The sequence below is a fragment of the Haemaphysalis longicornis genome, unplaced genomic scaffold (assembly GCF_048455015.1).
Source record: "Haemaphysalis longicornis isolate Haplotype H1 unplaced genomic scaffold, Haemaphysalis longicornis Haplotype H1 scaffold_99, whole genome shotgun sequence".
NCBI classification, from domain to species: Eukaryota; Metazoa; Arthropoda; class Arachnida; order Ixodida; family Ixodidae; genus Haemaphysalis; species Haemaphysalis longicornis.
In genome coordinates this window covers 530,617-550,544 of record NW_027526471.1, presented here as the reverse complement: position 1 = coordinate 550,544, position 19,928 = coordinate 530,617, and the positions used below count along the sequence as shown (strand labels likewise).

The 19,928-nt window shown below is 46.9% G+C and overlaps 1 long non-coding RNA gene across 1 annotated transcript in view; it reads left to right on the top strand.

Annotated features, from left to right (window-relative positions):
- LOC144154835 (uncharacterized) overlaps positions 1-19,928 on the top strand; it is a 56,456-nt gene that overhangs the window by 26,587 nt on the left and 9,941 nt on the right. The window contains exon 3 of the long non-coding RNA XR_013319462.1: positions 14,417-14,484. This is a non-coding gene — a long non-coding RNA (uncharacterized LOC144154835). The remainder of the gene's footprint in view (positions 1-14,416; positions 14,485-19,928) is intronic.

Sequence of the window (19,928 nt, the reverse complement as noted above, 5' to 3'; positions counted from 1 at the left end):
AAGCCTGGTGACCCACGGTTAGCGTGCTTTTAAACTGCCGGCTCGTACGTCGTTCTGTCCGGCATCGCAACGTGCGCAAGTTGTTTTTACAAGCCGGCGACTTCACTACTCGCCTGTATGGAAGACTTCCCTAGGGTAAGCTTTCTCCCAGCGTGACGTTTCCCGCTTGACTGCAACGTGGTGAGCTCCTGTGCTCAGAACTTGCTTTTAGTTGCTTAACCAGCTCGGTGGCGCTCCGATTTGGGTGACTTTTGTGTAGGCTCTGGCGCAGCGTGGGAGGGGTCGGGGAGTACGGTAAGAACTTGTAAGGGGAAGCCGCTCTTTTCGCTGTACTTTACTCCCCGGCTCGAAAGCATGGGGAACATCTAGATTCCACTTTTATTTACTGAAGTGGCAAAGGCATTTGTAAGGTTCCTGTTGCTAACGCGGCGTGTTTCTTGCTCTCCTTATATAGTAATGATTTGGAGGCAGCTAGAAAAACTTTGAAGTGAGAGATATTCAATTACAAAAATTTTTAATAAAACTTCCAGTATGTCAAGATACTTGGCCCTCGAATAATATGTCCGAAAACGGCAGGTCAGTGCTAGCGAAGCCCTGTGCCTCAAGGGCGCAGAGAACCTTATGATCGATTGGAGGTCTGTGAACACATACATCGACTAAGTCTTGGGCAGAAGTAATCATGAACTTGTGACGCTTTCTTTTTATAGGAAGAAAAGGATAGGTTTAAAAGCAGAATTATTGTGAGGCGGCGAGGAATAACGAGATAATGGTAGTTTGCGAATGTTCCTTTTCTAGGGTTACTTCTCCGTTTTATCTTTTTCCCGTCACTCCTGACGAAAGGCGCTCAGTTAACTTTAACATAGATAATATATGCTATGGTCGTAATATTTGTGGGGAACTTAATTGAACTGATTTTTCTGCGTGGCCTATATGCTCTTCTTTAAAAGAATAAAACTCTTCCGGTGTTCAAGGCAAAAGAAAAATTTCGAATTGTCGACCCCTCTTTATTCTTTCTTCCCTCGGCAATGTTATTGAAACATTATTTGATCGTTGCAGGCTTATTGGATAACCGGGGCTCCATTAACATTTCCGAAAAGTTATGTACACAATAGAGAATGCTCGGTTTACGTAGCAGGTGGTTCTGAAGTTAAGATAGTTAACCAAGTTGTGCCCCATGGATACGGTTTCTGTTCTTTATTATTATTCTTTGCAATAATAACCTTGTGAATGTAATGAAATCGTTTTAATGCGTATTATAAACAGATGACACGACTAAATCTGCCGCGGATGACTCTGTATCTGCTCTTACCATTCAATAAGGTGCTTCTACATATTACAGAATGGTGCGCAACTTATTACTAACCAGCCAAAAACCGGCTTATATATATTATATTTGCTCAAAAGCAATTGACTTTTCACCAGTCCTTAATCTTGGTCCTCACTCTACTTGCGCCTGTAATACTGTTCATATCTTGGTGTTCATCTTGGCAGCCACCTGAAGTGTGCACACTGATGCCTTCACAAAGAAAGCGGGCTTCGGAATTCGGGCTGTAATAAAAGTTCGTCAAGTTTTCCTACCCTAAATGTACTTTTGTCCGTGTATTTTGCCTTCATTCCTTTTCATATCATTTGCGGCATTGCTGCTTGGAGAACACGTATGTTTATCATCTATCACCTAGTCGTAGCATAGATAATCAAGTGATACATATTGTCACAAATAGCTGACTTTGCTCCAATGTAAGCAATCTAATCCATGACAAGAAAATCCTACTTGTTCGGAAGGTATTTTTAAAGCACAGTGATGTCGTTGTTTCAATTGCAAAGCGCACTACTATTTGATTTTATTGATAAACTTTTTTTACGAAACAACATTGTGACCAGATTTCCAACCAACCGTACCTTTTTGTTACCTCCATCGCGCACAAATTTAAAAATTGTCCTCTGCTTTTGCGCCCTTTTTTATGCAAGACCTGCATTTTTCTGTAAGATCGATAGCTTTAGTGGCATCATTCAAAAGGTTGCAAGGAGGTTTTCTCTTAAATTATTAGCTGTCCGTTTTGCAATATTTGGGTTATATAATCTACATACTTGTATTTCCTACGAAATGTCCGCTGTCAACTTTCAGCCGGTATTGTCTTTTTCTGTCTTTTTTGTTCCTTTTTTCGTTCTTCCTTTGCATTGCTTTTGGTTGCATTTGTGCCTCTTAGCTTAGGTATTGGTTACTCATCCCAAGAAATTGCGTACTTGATTGCCATTCACTCGTATTCCGTGGTGCTTGTTTGCTTTATCTACCTTATTGCAATATTCCTCGAGGGTCCCTTACAGTTTTAACTTAGGGATATTCCTGTGTATAATAATATTACTGTAATACTTTTTAGAAATCATTGATAAAATGAAACTGAAACTGATGAGCAGATCGTATCCACTAATTGCACAAGCCAATTCTCAAGGATCAATGCAGCGATTGAACATTCGCTGCCTGTCCATGTAGTTCAGTAACGGTAACAGAAGCTCGCATGTAGATCCCTCTGCTTAGGCGCGGACGGTCTGCAGGTAGACGGAGACGAACAGGATCACTCTTGCCGACGGGTCCGGGACTATGGTGGCAGCTTATTAGGTTCTGCTACCTCCCCCTCTACCGGATGCCATTGAAGCGTGGTCAAAAGGAACGCAGCAATACAGACAACCACGAATACCGGCACACAGATCCATCGGCTAATCGACAGAATGGCGAGGGACGGGTGACCAACATTACACCAGCCGATTCTAATTACCCTTCCGCGGATGATCCTGTCCGCATCACCAAACCCATTTGAACACTCTGCAGGAAGGAACATCACAGCGAGAAGCACATTGCAGCCGCACCGGAAGCATATCTACAAGAAGGTGCAATCGTTGATGCAACCACCAACCACGTTACCTTCGCTTGTGTAGATGGGCCAGCTTGAGCGAGCCGTAATTATCAGTTGGCCGCCATGCCAAACAGATCGCGATCGCTGTGATGAATGCCGGTGGATGACGAGGAAGAGGAAACCGAGCGTGCAGCTGCGACGAGTGCGTGCAGAAAATCGAACCGGGCCGGTTATCAGTGGACGTCCGTGACGCGCTGGGCTGGAGAGCGCGGCCCTCTGTGTTCGGGTGAGAACCTGGGTCGCAACCGCTGCTATGTCCGTGAGCCGTCCGCCGCTGATCACGACATTCCGTGGGCTGGCCGTGCCTGGAGCTGGTGACGTGCTGGGCGAGAGAGCGCGGGTCCGGATTCACCTGGAGGTGGAACCCTCCGCTTACACCCGCTGCTACGCCCTCGAGCCGTGACTCATCGGCAAGGTCGACGATGCCTTACCGACGTCCCGTGCCTAGATGCGACGTGGCCAAGCCGGTCATCGAGCGAGCCGCGCCGTGACGTCTCCGTCGACCCCGCACGCAACGTGACGTCGACACACCGGGGCTGAGACAAAACCCCGTAGGACGTTTCTTTTCTTTATTGCGGGAATTTTTCCGTTAGCCTCTTACGTTTTCTAATGCTTATATCTTTTGTCTCGCGTCCTTGCTTCCGTGCCCTATCTTCTACTTCTTCTTGCGTCATGCATTTACTCGCGCACGCACTTGCCCCCGACTCGTGACTTTCACGCCAATCCTCGGCCCATTCATTAAAAAAGTGGCGACCCTGCCAGGATTTCCCAGCATCCTCTGAAAGGAGTCAGTGAGCCACGAGTGTGCCTGTAACGTTGGCTGCAACAAGATGGATCTCGAAAAGTTATTGGCAATGGGGACTCAGCTGGGACTCTCGGGACAAGATCTTAGGGCGTGGATAGAGAGTGAACGTGCAGAGCAACGCGCCGCTAGAGCCGCCGAGAGGGTAGCCAGCCGAGAAACCAAGGAAAGAGCGAAAGAAGCTGCGGAAAGAGGTAAAGATGCTGCAGAAAGGGAGAAGGAGCTGCCAGTGCTAAAGATCCGACTCCAAGAGGGTGGTGGTAGAAGCCAACCAAATGTCGCCGCGGGAGGTGAAGTTGTTGAAACTCCGCCTGCGACTAACCCGCAGAAACTGCTTCCTCTTTTCGACGAGAAGCGCGATGACCGGCACGCGTACCTGCGTGCTCGGGACGCGTTCAGCAACAGGTCGGGCGCGCATGCGTTGTAGTTTGGCGCGGGAGCAACAACAGTTGTGGCGTGATCGTGACGTAGTCGTGACGTGGTCGGGGCGCGGTCGTGCCGTGATGGGGCGGTTATCGGCGTTCGCTCTCGCTGTCAATTTCTTTCGAATCAGATAAAATCGGGTATGTGCGGGGCTCCAATCCAGTCATCGCCTGCGTCGTGCGCCCCCCGAAAATGCTTTGCATTTGACCGTGCCCCTTGCGAGGGGGATGTTTTCATTGTACAGTCAAGACAGCTAAACAGCTGCGCCCAAATATCGCATTAGGGTGTATCGTAATCGCCAGCCAATTTTATTCGATAGTGACCTTTCTTGGAATTCCCACTTAGTTTATGTGTGTAAAAAATTCGTGCTGTATAATCTTTGTTCTACAAATTAAGAACGTTTATTCCATTTTCGGTGCGAAAAAGTATTGTACATTCCCTTTGTTATATAGTGTGCTTAGCTACGGTATTACAGTATATGGTCACTGTGCTTTACGTTGGATAGAGCGAGTCAATTCCATTTTGCGTTTTCTGCTGCGTACCATTGCATATGACTTGTGTATTGAGAAAGATGACAATGTATTCAAAACCTTGATGTTGCCCGATTTTATCGAACGCTTTTGAGTTGCGAACGTCCTTGTCTTGGGTACAGCATGTTGGCATCGCTCCTGCTGGTGCCCAAAATTTTGTCTTTCTTTTGAGTGAGTTATGACGACAAGTGTCGCACGTCCGGACAAATTATCGTACGTCTCGACGCAGGTATGGCCAGAAATACTGTTGCAAAACGCGGTGGGTCGTCCTTCGGACAACTTGGTGCCCCGCCATGGTGCTCTCATGGGCAACTCGAAAAATCGATTCTCGCAGTTTCTTGGGAACGACCACTTGTTTATACATTGTGCCTGTGGCAAGCTGGTACAGACGGTACAATACGTTGTCTGATTTTACAAACGAGTACATTTGTGCTTATTGAGATGTAAAAGTCTTTCCTAACTTCTGGAAACAGCATCGGAGGGTCGGGTCTCGTCGTTGTTCTTGAGTGAACTCTTCTCTGGGGATATCAGCGCAACTGATTCGAGGCACCATTAAAAACTCAACTTCGGCCTTGCTTGTCTTGGCGACAGCCAAAACCGGCAAATCGGCGGGTGGCTGCGTGGCTGCGTGGCGGTTGTAGCCAGTGCTCCATTGGCCCATCTTTGCTTTTTAGTTGCCAGTCGGGATCTGGCATGTGAGGTTTCCTCACACCTGGAATGTGTCCGAGCACGAGATCACAGATACGTTAATCCACGCAAGCGGTGATAACCTCTCCCACAAAGTACGGAGTTTGGATGCAGACTTTGGCTGCGGAGAACTTCTTGACTGTTCCGTCCAAGAAGAGTACTTGAGTAATTCTTCCCGTTAACTGGTTTTCTGCGACCAAGTCTCGCCGGACAAGAACGGTATTGCTCCCAGTGTCGCGCAAAACGGTGACAGGCAGTCCGAATAATCGCCCTTCCCATAGTGGTATTCCTTTGGCTAGGCAACCATGTTGCTTCACGATGCCATAACAATACTTGACACCAGGAGTGTCATCAGACTTGTTGTTCTCAAGCTCGACGTACTGCTGTGGAGTTTCCCGAGGTTCAGCGACAGCAAAAGCAGCAACCTGCTCTTTGCCATTGGGAGTTTCCAGTTTTGTGACTTGGCGACCACAAGTAGCGCATTTGGCTGGATCCTTAGGGGTGTCACGACGATCTCGAGCTCGGTGTCCTGGCCGATTGCATAAAACGCACTTGGGTGGCACTTTTTTCTGTGAGGCAGACGCGGTTTTTGTCGTATCGTGGACGTCTTCGGAAATCTCCCCAAGGTTAGAGAGGTTTTGCGCCTCTAGAAAACGATCTGTAGCCTCGGCCAGGTCATTCAGCGTCTTACACTCTCGCTCCTTCAGGAAGATGACGAGCTTGGAATGTCAGCAGCGAATGAATTGTTCGCCGATACTTTGATCGCAAAGAGCCTCAAATGTTTTTTGCGCATTCGCCATCTCGATCCAGTGATCAAAATAACCCGTAAGCCTTGCCGCTAGTTGTTTCCCGGTTTCGCCATCCTCAGCCCTCGCCTTACTGAACTTTTCTTGGTAGTCTTGGGCTGTAAACTGAAACCGCTGAAGCAACGCCAGTTTGACATTGACGTAATCTAGGGACTCTTCGGCGGTCATACGGCCTATGATGGTAAGAGCCTCCCCACTCAAGCACATGCTTACAGCTAGGGCCCATTTGTCCTGAGGCCAGTTGTTCTATTTAGAATAATACCACAACTGACAGAAGAGTTTGATGTTTGACCTATTGATACATATTTGAAAAAATAATGGCGGAACACAGCCTTGGAAGATGCGTATACAATGTAGAGAGCAGGACAACATGTGTGCCACGAATCCAGTACCAAACACTGCAGACTCTGTCCTCCATCAACATATATGCCGGCACCCTATCTGTGGACTTGAGCCCGATACGAACTCATATCACCTTGGTTCACGAGATACGGACTGCAAAAGTGGCATGCGTTAGCTGAAAGTGGCCCATGTAGGCTCTGCGCTCCGTGCCAACGACGTTTTTCGACCACAAACTACAAACAATTAAGCGGTACTGGCTATAAACACGAAGTGGTCGTGAGGACCTAAGAGGCAAAGTTGACATTTCCAAACTAACATGTAAAAAATTGCAGAGGCGTTCAGTATGACTTACTGCCCTCACAAATAATAACAGTTCCATACCAGTTTGCTTACGCCCCCGGAGTCGAAACCAAGTGCTCATTACGTCCATGACATAATTATGCATCAAACACAATTTGTGGTTTGGTGGCTGGATTCACTTCAGAGAGAATATTGCCGCATGGCGATTATTAGAGAAATGAGCTAACTGCTTGTTTTCTACAGACTCGACTTGCAAAGGTCGCAATCACCCCAAAGGGGGTACGTGCCATTGTTGTGCGGCAGCCTAGCTACGTGGAGGAAGAAGACGCTCTCGTGAACTAGTGTGTGCACCAGCTGAATGACCTATCTGCCTGTCTGAATTTGCCTTGTTAATTATCTGCAATAGAGTATTCTCCGGTTATTACTTCTTTCCCTGCTCCACAACATCTGTGGTATCGGTGCGGGGTAAAAAAAAATCCTGCATTTATGGAGCCGCCCCTTTCCACCCTTTTCCCCTTTCAAGAGTCTGCACTCGGCCAGGGACGCCTGTACCCATTAAAGAAACCGGTGGGTACCCGGTGGTACGAGGATTCGAACCCAGTACCTCAGGCTCAGGTACAGCACCCGCCTCGTATGCGGGAGGTACGGGCACCCACCGGTTTCTTTAATAGGTACAGGCGTCCCTGGTCGAGTGCAGACCCATGAAAGGGGAATTCATGCATGGAAGGCTGCCTTTACCCTTGCGAGGGGCCCCTGACCCTTGTCCATCTGGCAGGGCCCCCGGCATGCATGCCGCGTTGCGCCATTGCCTCGGGTGAAAGAGTTTGGCGGCATGTCCTGCCTAAGGCGAGTGTGAGTTGAGTGTCCACCGTGGCTGTGGAAGGCACCATGTGCATTCGTGTGTCTTTGTGGCGCCGGGCACCTCCCAGTAAAATAGTTACAAATGACTCCCCGGCAGGGCGCTCGGCAGTTGTGTGGGACTACAACGCTTGAGAAGTTCACCCGGTTTGCACGGGAAATCGCCCCTATCTAAAAGGGTGGCTGCAAAACCGCAACAATATTATCACCTGAACAATCAGGAAACGCGTATACTCTACGGAGGTTCTGTGCACCTGTCGCATGGATATGTCACGATCCGCGAAGGACAATATAAAAAAAATTTCTTCTGGGACTGTGTGTTATTTGCAAACTCGTGCGGCGCCATTAATCGCTGTTTGGAGGTGACTGTTTCTTTTACGAGAAACAAGTATTTGTTGCTGTATTTTGCCACCACTTGGACCTCGCTTTCGATTGTATGATGCGCAGTAGTCAATCTGTGGCCGCGTTTCCCGGTTGTGAAAAAGATTTAAACTGAGAAAACATTGGGACGGGGGCAGGACTATGTGGGAGAAGAAAACCGTCAGTAAACAATGACAAAACAAGCTACGGGTTATTGGGCAGTGGTACAAGTTATTTTACATCATGGTCTTAACATACCCAATATTTGGGGTTATCTTTTACGCTTGTTCTCTTTGCAAATACAGGCCACCGCACATATACGAACAATAAAGTGAATCATCCGTAGGACAGTTTGTTTGCCGTTTCCTCTGTGAGTTGCTGTATTCTCTAGGAAGAAATCAGTTTCTAAGGAATTGAAACTACGCAGGTTTGCTTGCTTTAGCTTCTAATACAACAGCAAATTCCTCATCACAAATAACAAATTATTCACGGCATTGAAAACAATGACTGCAGATAAAGAAATTTGAGAACATTGTACCCCAAACCGCAGTTATGGCATACAATTGTCAATATTTTACGGAACAGCGCTTTGGTTTCCGCTTTCAAGTACAACGGAGTCCTGCCTGTGCGTCGCAGTAATTCTTGGTAATTTTTATTTTCTTAGCCGCCTGCATTTGTTCTGCCACGTTAAATTTTCTGAAATGGCTCATAATACTGGGAACACTGGTGAGCTTCACTGCTCAAGTTTTACACATAAAAAAACTTTAGGTACCCGAAAATTTTCCTTTTTGCCAGTTTTCTCTCAGCACAAGACGTTGATAAAAGACATAAACGACGTCGATAAGCTGGTTAGACCACCCCATTAAGAGATTGCAAGTTTTTTTTTATTATTCAAATACCCCTCCTGACTTAAATGTAATTCGGGTGCATGCCTAAATATATCTTAAAATAAGTCCTTTTAGAATCATGCTGAAATAATCACTCAAAAAATTGCATATGCATGACGTTGGCATGCAGGATTCGGTAAAGACGAAACCTTGATGAGGATGGCTTCAAGAACAACGCTGGTATAAACAAATGGAGAGACACGCATTATAATTTTTGAAGGTGTATTATGGGCGCTATACCTACTAGCAGTGAGTATCGGGAGTATTGGAAAAATAACTGCCCAAAAAATTCTGGTTGATCCCTCTGTTATTGGAATAGGTACAACACGAAAGTGAAATGAGCCTTTGCAGGAGCAGTTGAATGTTTATGGTGCATTGATGCGAACTTGCACATTTCTCTTTATATTTCATCAGTATGACACTGTTACACGCATCAACATTAGACACTGGATTACACGCGCCGGAGCATTGCGTACACCCGACAGGCGCTCGAAACTTGTGCGAACCAAACCGAAGGCTGTCAGCTAATCGTTTGCTGGAGCGAAAGGTCCACTGCAAAGAAAGGAGCGTGATTTGTGGTTCGGAAGCTGTCTTGTGGGTGTGCTTGGAGACCGACATCCGGCTGGCGGGTCACTTCCGCAAAGGTACGACCAGTTCGGTCGTGCTACGTAGCGTGTACGGCAAACGGTTGAGTTGCGAAGAGCTCAGCCTGTGGAACGCGAGAGGCAGAGTTAGCGGTCCTAGGGAGCCTCGATGCCAGCGCGGCCGTACGGCAAACGCGCGTGAATCGGAGCATCCAAAGCGGCCTGCAGCCGTAGCGCCAACTATGGGCACTGATTAGCGTCACAACGCACTACTTCGCTTCGCCTCTCTGAGACGACAGCACCATCTGAATAGAGATTCTCATACGCCTCAAGCACTGCCTGTAGCGGCGGCACTGAAATCCATCTAGCCGCGCATTTCGGAAGTACACGCGGGAGACTCCGGCCCGCTCGCTATGGTTGCCGGTGCTTTTACGACACGTTCGCGACTGAAATTTACCATGTGTATGCGTTCGAAATACATATTTATATGAAGCGCTCACTGGGCTCGCAAATGTGGTATTTACGAGAGTGTAAATGTTTCTGACGCGATCTCCCTGCGGTAAACTCGGTCCGTATAAGCGCCAGGCGTGTGTCACAGGCGGCGTCTGCGAAACCGGCATTTGCGTGGAGCTGACTGTAATTGCACTGCCCTGAAATTTACTAACAGTGCCTCCGTAAGCAGAGTTTCCTCAGATGGATATAGCTACGGCTATAAACTACGATGGAAATCGGTTTTGCGCGCTTACATACTTTAGCAGCCCACTTATACCTACGTCCGACTGACCACTACCTTGGACAAGCCAATGCAGCATAAATGTCACGAACATTCAATGAAATAAGTACGAGGGATAATGCAAAACTATAGTCGGGAATCACGCCTCGACCGAAAATTTATCCTGTCGCAGGGTCAGCGCTCGTAGTCGATCATCTGGTACATAAATCTTCCGCGAGCAGCGCGGAGACGGGCTTATAGAGTAATCAAGTCCGCAAGTAAACGCTTCTTGGAGACATCGTCATATGACACAGGCAGCCTACAGCATCTAGCACAAACTGCAATTAGAGGGCCTCATCAGATACAACACTCTCCCTTTTATCGCCTGTGAGCTTAGTTACTGACTAAATTACTGTATTCTTCAGCAAGTGCGTCCGCCAAGTGATCAGGTGTTCGTTGAAGTCGAAAAACAGACGTAAAGTGAACGCGCAGATTGTGTGTGGGATTAGTAAAACGTTCATTCCTTGATTTCCCTCCGCATTTGTAAAAATTATAGTTAAGCGTCCCCCTCCTCGACGACCCCGCCACCAAATGCCTTGCGTAATATCAGTGCATTTCGCATCTAGTTCGTCTGGTCAGTACTATACCATGCTTAAGTTTCGACCAACGCCTTTAGCATTTCCGAAGCTGACCTAGGTATTTTTTTTCATTCTCGTACGAGCTGTTCTTTTTCTTCTGGACTTTGCAGACCATTTATTTTTCTGTAGTTGCATGAGCTCTCCTTGGTCCCTGCTATAAAGCGTGAGTGATACCATAATGAACGAACCACAGCCTTAAAATATACTTAAATTTTTCGCGTGGCTTATATACCCATAAACGGCACGCGTTATTGGCAGGTATTGAGTAATCACATCCGAGAAACATGTTTGTCTACGACGAATATATTCGAAAAAAGCCCCATTCGTTGTGCCCGCTGGAAGACGAAAGCAACCTTTCACTGTGCCAGTATCATGTCTAAACGGGGAGCGATAAAATTCATTTGTGCCTGACATATTCAGGGTTGACAGTGGTGACATGCTGCTGCCGTCCCCAACGCCCGTAAGAGCAGCCTAGAAGTGCGAAGAACCGCGTCCACGGATAGCTCTTGTTGCCGTTCGAAACCTCTACCATGACGCAGCAGCTTTTTGTAGTGCCCTAAACGTACTAGTATTTGCTTACAGGCATCACCATAACAAGTTGGTTAGGGCGCGGAAAGGTATAAACAAGTGAAACAGAATTAAAAAACTGCATGAGCCCCTATCAGCCACGCAGCGTTCCTCCCGTAAGCGCCACGGAGAATCGGCAGCAGGCGGCGCAGCGATCATGAATCTCAAGGCGTATAGGAAAGGATATTAGGCGCTTCCGTAAAGCTGAACAGGCGTGAGTCATAGCAGAGCTTCTCACACCTGCGGTTGAAACCAGAGTGATCGTTTGCTCGAAACCTAGCACCGTCGTGTCACTGGGACTTTTTCTGGCGATGCCATTTTCGTAACGGATATGACGTTGCTGAGGTTTTGTTGTACCCCGGAATAAAACATTTTCCTGTTAAAATACACAGCATTGAACCCCATGGCCGATACGTTGGTTGCTTCTGCGGCTTCTGCTGCTTCCTTGCCGAGTGTGTCGCTGGATTTCATCATATACGACACGCAGTAAAACCTGGTTACAACAGACACTGTTACCAGAAACACTTGGTTATAGCTACGTTTGATTGCAGATGGTTTGGATGATTTTCATATTAACCATGTTAGCAGCATTGCATACAAGAGACCTTGGTTACAAGATGCATGTTTCTTGAGTGTCTCTTGTAACGAGGTTTTACTGGAACGCTCGCCGCCGCACATCGGGCCCGTAGGGCCGGGAACCGACTGGTGGTCAGAAGGCTGATAAAGGTATAATTTATGCTGCTAATATGTTCTCCTTATGCTGGTATCATGTTATCATGCTTGGAGGTGGTGGCGTCTTCGCCGCTGAGATTGAGCTGCTGTCCCGTTTTGTATTTAAAGAGACATTCGCCGCTGTTCACCGGTCTGAAAAAACAGCAACTACGCCAAGCCCAACAAAAATCCCAACAATGACACACGAGAACTGATTTAAACCTAGGGGGACCACTAAGAAATATTTGTTAATTGATTGATTGATTGTAGGGTTCAACGCGCCAACGCAACGGAGGCGATGAGGCACGCCGTAGTGGAGGGCTCCGGATTAATTTTGACCACCTGGGGATCTTTATCGTGCGGCGAAATCTCGAACACACGGGTGTTTTTGCTTTTCGCCTCCATCAGAAAAGCGGCCGCCGCGGTCGGGAATCGAACCCGCCACCTCGTGCTCAGCAGCGCAAGAAATAATTGTATTGCGTCGATTAAAACCTGCGCGTGGGAATGACTTTTTTATTTATTCGTAGCGCGAAAAATATGAAAATGCCTCCATGTAACGCGACCCATGCTTGGGAAACTGATCTATCCAAGGAAAACACGTAACGATCCATATTTGTGTGAGATACTCAGCCCATACAACGCCTCATACTCTTTCTAGAACAACAAAAGAAAATAGTAAAGTGCAAGCCGCCAGGCTGGTGGTGCTTAGATATAGCAGGGAAATAATTTTTACGAAAGAATGGAAAGAATTAGAGGGCGTTGACAGCTGCCACCCCGCAAAAAGTACAAAGCGTAAGGCGCTGCGGATCCCCCCGCTTGCGGAAGTGAACGTAGTGTCTTTAACGTCTGTCAAAAAAAGTAGCCTGGCTTTGTCAGTCGGCAAAATTGCGCTGTTAATATTATCATGTAAATCGTCCGGGCCTACCCAAGTATAGGCGGACGCAGCATGGGTCTGTTCGACAGGGAGAAAGGGGGTGGTTTGATAAGGTTGTTGGGATGGGTCGGTGAACCGAGAAGAGCTGACTAGTCCTCTTTCTTGAACCCTTCCGATCCGCGCCAGCTCCACTTTCACTTGATTCCATGCATGGAGTTCACATCCACGCTGGTGGGTCTAAAGAAGCTGGACCTCCTAGTGGCATAGATCTTGAATCGTCCGGTTCAAGGGCCGCTGAGTTGCACCGGCCCCAAGACTACTTTTAGCCGAAAACTGGGTCCAAGTGCTCCACGACAGGTTTCCGGGTTCCGGGAGCTTTGAATGTGCGTTCGGTGACTTCAGGATGCTTGCAAACGCGGAAAGGGTCAATGAACATATCAGGCTTTGTATGCGTCCAGATCGGTTACAATGGTCCGGTGGCGTGAACTGAAGTCGCTGCTTTCAGTTCATAGACTGCACTGTTTTTCTTAAAATGTCATGATGAGTACAGTGTGCGTCAGGATTCCCTAGGGCAAGCGAGCACGCGGGTCCGGAAGTTCTGGCGACATCAGCTCATAGCTGGTAGTTTAGAGATAGTTGCCATTGCGCATGCGCGGATCTCGGGCAGGTTCGGGCTGGTCATTGTTTCGTATAGGCCACTCTAATTTGCAGACTCCAGCAGCCATTAGGGGCGCTGGTCTTTTCCAGTGCCACCGTGAGGGATGTCAGGCGAGATAAAGGCGTCGTTTGACGGGGTTTAATGCCGCCGCAGGCAGTTAAGTAATCGCGTAAAACGACGAGCGACAATCTTCTGAATCTCACGCCTACCAAACTAACAGCACGCAACAAAAAATGACTGTAAAGCTTTTGGTCGAATATATTCTGCGATTACGTAACTTCCTGCGGTTATAATGCACCGCCCCAAATTACGCGCTGATCTCCGGTGTCACTGCTTACACATGGCAAGCAGAAAAGAAGCGCCCGTTGCAGGGTGGTGGTCTCTGCAAATTTTAGAGGCCCTTGCTGAACAACGTCAGGCCACAGCCTGTTCGAGATCAACGCACGCGCAATGGCAAGCTGTCTCTAAGCCAGCAGCTATCAGCAGATGTAGCCAGCATGCTGAAAAGCCGCACGCTCCCTTGCCCTAGACAAGCCTGACGAGCACTTTACTACGCGTAAAGTTACTGGCTTAATAGATAGAGGAACCACACACTGATCTTGAGATAGATCAGGCATTTATACCAACGCTTCACGTGTGTTTACTTTACGAAACAGTGATTACGTGATCCAAAGGAGGAATAATGGGCATGCCGTGGCACTTGGATGACAAAGCAGGCTTACGTGCAATAAACACCTTTTAATAATGAGCGTTTACTTCTTGCAGGTATGAAAAAAACCTGATTGGAGAAATCCCCTCAACGGCTACGTATTACATGAAGGTGTATGAACAAGGTAAAGTGGCATTTTTCTATCATGTACATGCTAGAAAAGTTAAACGAAGCACAAGAGCGGTGGCCTGATGTGGTAAAACTGCCTGCCAGCGCGATTTATGAACAGATGCGGCGCAGATTGCGAGAGTGCGTAGGCATAGAGTTGAATACAACTATATACTAGAGGGAAATCTCGCGCCACTGTCTAGGAGAGCCACGGTTCAGCGAGTGTTCCGTCATGTACCGGGCAGCCCATATCCTCCTGCTTTATGCCTTGTGCTTGCTCAATGCCAGAAATTTCACGGTTCTGTCTGGTGGCGCCCTTATCCCAGGTTCTCCTCTGTAGGCGAGGGCACGGTCACCATTTGTCTACACACCTGGCAACAATGAGTGGTTTAAAAAAAGTTGCCAATTTTCTTTGCAAACAAGAAATACGTGTTGTATAAATTGATTATATATTGCATATGTTGATTATGGTGGCCTCTCAAAGGTCACCATAATTGAAAAGACCCTCTACATGCGCTCAAGATACTACTACCGGGAAATGTGCCACGCGTTAAAAAAACAAATTTGGCTCAAAAAATTGCCCACGGTAGCAATATATGTTGACGGCGAGTCAATGCTTTCGTTTTTTCATTGTCTGTGTGCTCTGTCTTGCTTTTGTCCTTAATCAGTTCAGTTATCTCATTGAGCCTTCTGGAAACATATACTCTGCGCATGTTTAAGCTGCAGTACCGTTGAAAAAGAGCGTTGTAAGGATTATTGCAGATAAGACGAATACAGGCGCTAGCAAACCACTTTCCCAGGCAGCCGGTGTTCCCCAATATAAATACATATGCACGTGTAAAGTAGCTCAAGCATACCCAATTCCTGAAAGACAAACTTTATGAGATGTTACCCCACAATGTTTTATACTCCTTAAAAAGGACAGCAGACGTGCAGGGGATAACCATTTTAACTTACCCGTGTGTCATAATACTTATGGTCAATAGCTGATTGAGTTTAGAGGTTCTCTATTTGTAATACCATTACTAATGATGCCCAAATATAACCAATTTTATGCAATAAATAAAACTGATCCGGTGACCTTGCAATGTTACTGAAAAACAGTTTCATGAAAGGTAAAACCGATGTTACTTAGCGTTAAATTCTGGTGTATACTTGAACAGCACGAAATTTCATTTATCGGGCCTAAAGAAGTTTGCGTGCGCTCAAGACGAAGCTGTGCTTTCGAAGGACCACGACGTTCAAGATGAGGCTAGGACGAAAGCCAAAGCCGTTCTGTCTCACGTTAAACAAAGAACATTTCGCAACCCCTCCTCAGAAGCTAAGCGCAACAGTATCCGTAGCCTTCACGCCAACGACGACATCACTGTCCTGACTGCCGAGGAAGGCAGCGTGACGGTCATCCTTAACTGATCAACATACCACGCAAAAACAGCGAGCATATTGAACGAAGAGGGAACGTACAACCGGCTTGCGAAACACCCGACATCCAGAGAGCAAACACAACTGCAAAAATTGCTCGCAAACTTTTTTACAAAATTGCCATCATCGTACTAGAACCTGTACCATATTCTCACGAAGCCAAAGATGACGCACTTGGCTTCAAGGAAAAACAAGTTTATTTGAGCGAACTTGTGCGACCCTAACAACTGAAAAAATAAACAGGTGGCGAAGCAGCAGTCAACTAAGGGACGTGCGCAGGCGAGTGTCGGTGAATAGTGTTGGCGAATAGAATGCCACGGCGCCTGTTCTACGGGCATTTACCTTTCGGCCCGGGTGTTTCTCAAACCTTCAAATTACATCAAAAACACTGTAGATAAAAGAAGACTACTCCTTGACTAGCGGCGATAGGGCGAAACGTTCTCCCTATCAATTGAGATAATCCGTGCGGCTTAAGGAAGAAAGAAGAAACATGCGCTTCACTCGGGACACAGATAACACAGCCCGGCCCAGCCGGGGGGTAAAAGCAAAAGCGCAAATAAACAGATCAAATGCATGGTTCGTGGCAATATCCTGCTTTGCGCAAACCGGTCTGCCCAGCATAATACGGGTTGCAAGTACACAAACCTGATGTGCCACTCAGCCCCATGGTTGACTTTACAAAGTCTCCTCTGCATGCTCTGTCGCAGTACCTGCGAAAAACTTCAACGTCACTGGTCGGGGAAACGGAAAGGTGTGTCAAGAACATATCAGATTTTATTACGAGAGTAAAGGTTGTCGCATTGTAAGACACCGATATCCCAGTGTACTTCAACGTATGGTCCCTTTTCACAAGCCATCCAGTCTACCTTGCTGCGACACATGCAGGTAACGTCTAAACGAATACTCATCCCACGAAAAGGGACTTCCATTGACTTGGGGAAGCTTTCACAGCTGCCTCGGATCTGCATGGGCAACACTTACTTCATTTACAACGGCGACTACTACCACCAGACTTTTAGGACAGTGATGGGGGTCTTGATATCCGTAAAGACCGTAAACTTCACCATGGAAGCGATTGAGTTCAACGCCTTCTACAGTTTGCAACCGCGCCCGAAACTATTCCTCAGGTTTGTGGACGACTGTTTCGGCGTCCTGAACCTGGAGGCACGTCGTCCATCGATTCCTGGAGCACCTCAACGTCGTGGAACCGTCGATCATTTCATTGATGAAAGGTAGGGCGACGGTTTACTTCCATTTTTAGACGTAATTATTACTCGGGGGCAGGATTGCTGACGTTTGGTGCTTACCTAAAACCTACGCATTCTGGGCGCTATTTGGACTTCAAGTCGTCGCATCCCCCGAGTCACAAGCATTCCGTCGCATTGAGGTATTAAATCGTGCCAAACGAACGAGCTCCGATGAAGCTGTGCTCACGAAATAATTGCTTACCATTGAAAAGGACCTCGGGATGTGCGTCTGCGCACGTTCACTTGTAAGAAATGCCCAGGCAAGAATGTATCCCGAGCAACCTCCGGCGTAAGGAACTGCAACCAGCAAGAGTACAGAGAAGACAAAACCAATCATGGTCCCATAAATGCGTGGAACCAGTGACGCCACAGCACGTGTGCACCGCAAAGCAACGTGCGTCTTGCGTACGCGCGCTGAAGCAACTTGTGCGGCCAGCTGGTTACTGGCAAAGACAGGCTTCGGAGTTGCACATTTTCTGGTGTTCTTTATAGGATCTTTTGCGCAGACTGCTTAGCAGTACACGAAGACAAATACGGTAATGTTTAAAATGAAAGATTTCTTAGTGGAACCGACCGCATTCCGTCAAAAACTCCTGCATTCATCCATACACCGGTGGGTCTATAGGGAAACTCTTTGGCGAAACAGACCCAAAACCTCTGATAAGGTCTATGGACCGACCGCGCGTGCCTGCAAACGGAGTTTGTTGTTTCAAAACGGTTAGTTGAACATCGTGAAACAGAGAGCATTGTCGATAAGGAAATTCCCGCATCGATTATGAAGGAGTACAATAGCATACTTTTACCTCATTAACCCTCTCATCAATATACCTTTAGATCGTTCGTAGATACGTTTACTGAGGGCGAGAAAAATCGTCGCTTGGGTTCGTTCTTTGTTTACAATTTAGGTCTGTGAAGATTTAGCGATCAATTGCACGCACTTTCAGCGAAGGTTGGGCGTACTTTGTGGTTTCGCGCTTCTCTCGACTTTTCTTACGAAGGGTTGCTAATTTGTTTTGAGAATGCATGAAGCAACAACAGTACGCCATTTGAAAAAGAATGCGGCCTCCAGTACCATCGCCAACATGCAAAGAAAACCGAGTACGAGATAACCTGGGATGATGACAAGATTGTCTCGACGGAGCACGACATAACGGCACGTTTTCAACTGGAGTCCTTGATTATGCAGACAGGGCCGCACACAATCAACACTAATGACGGGGGAATGCATCCCAGCTACGCCAAATTTCTGACAAGACTGCGAATGCTGCATACATCGGCGCTTTCCAATGATCGCCTCCATTGTGAATAAGGGTACCGTAGTACGCCCGACGCGAAAATTTGTTTCCGTTGACTTTGTCTGTGATGTGTGTATTACCTTTCTTTCAAATTGTAGTGGGACAGGTAGACCCCGAGGACACTGCATTTATAACCACTGGTCACCAGTAAACGTTTTCTAGCATTCTTTTTGGGCTTTTAACAGCACCATAAAAAAGTCTGAAAGAATCATGGACTCTTTGCTATCCTACCTGAAGAACACGCCTGTCTTATTTATTTAGCATTTAGTCCTGACAGTACCGACAGCGCGAGTTTGGCATAGCAGGGGGGGGGGGAGATCGAATGAAAGCAGTTAATACAGAACTCGTGAATTGTCGCCAACTAAGAGCAATAACAGTTATTATATACGCGACAGCAACAACAACAATAAAAAGATAAGCAAAGCATAATCACATATGCGCGAAGCGGAACAAAAATGTTCTGGTGAAGCATGTAGCAAAGTAATGGAAGATAATGTCAATGCAATCACACGTCTGAAGCAAAAGCATCGATAGCGATACGGCACCACGAGGCAGCCTGGATCATTCACTGACCGCCTTACAAAAAAGTGACATCTTGAAAAGTTCCGTTCTATATCTATACTCTTTAATCTTAAATGGGTTATCGTGGCTGGCAAAATGGTACTCTGGTGCATTGATGTAGCTCACGGTTGAGGACGGTTTTTAATAATATATTGGGCAAACATTCTAATGCGAATGTCTTTATGCGATTTTGAAGTGTATTCCAGCCTAAATTTTTCTTTGGGGTGCAATAAAATGCCGAGTATAATTTTGAGCAACGAAACGAGCTGGGAAGTTTTGTATTCTTTCTAGTTTCCTTATGTTAGTCACAGCCAAGTGGTCTCAGATGATACAAGCATATTCCAGTATCGGCCTCAAGTTAGTCTTATAAAGTAAATTCTTGGTTTTCAAAAGAAAACACTTATTTCTACGCAACACACCAAAGACTGCCGACGCCATAGCAATTAAATAGTCAACATGAAGGTGCCAGCATAGTTGATGGGTCACGTACACAGCAAGGCATCTATATTTGCACACGGATGCAAGATTTGTCCTGGTAATGATGTGCGTTACCGGGACAAATGTCCAGGCATCTGGATGTCCCGGCATCGGGACAAATGACCCCCGGCATGTGGTGACCTTTGTCTAGCTAAGCAAATCTGCACAGTTTCATCAAGATTTAAAGCCATGCCCCCTTTTTCACACCACTCTGCAACCTTGTCTAACTCCACCTGTAGTACATTATAATCATCACGTCTTATAACACGAGACAAAGCACAGTCATTCGCTACCAATCGGGTGCAAGATGATAGATGCCAATGGGAGAACGATCCTTGTGCAAAAAAAGCAATAGAAGACACAAAATTCAACCTCGGGGCACCCCCGATGTCACTGTCGCGGAAAGCGACATAGACAATAGCCACAAAGCCAGTTGCCCGATTCCTGGGGCTGAACAT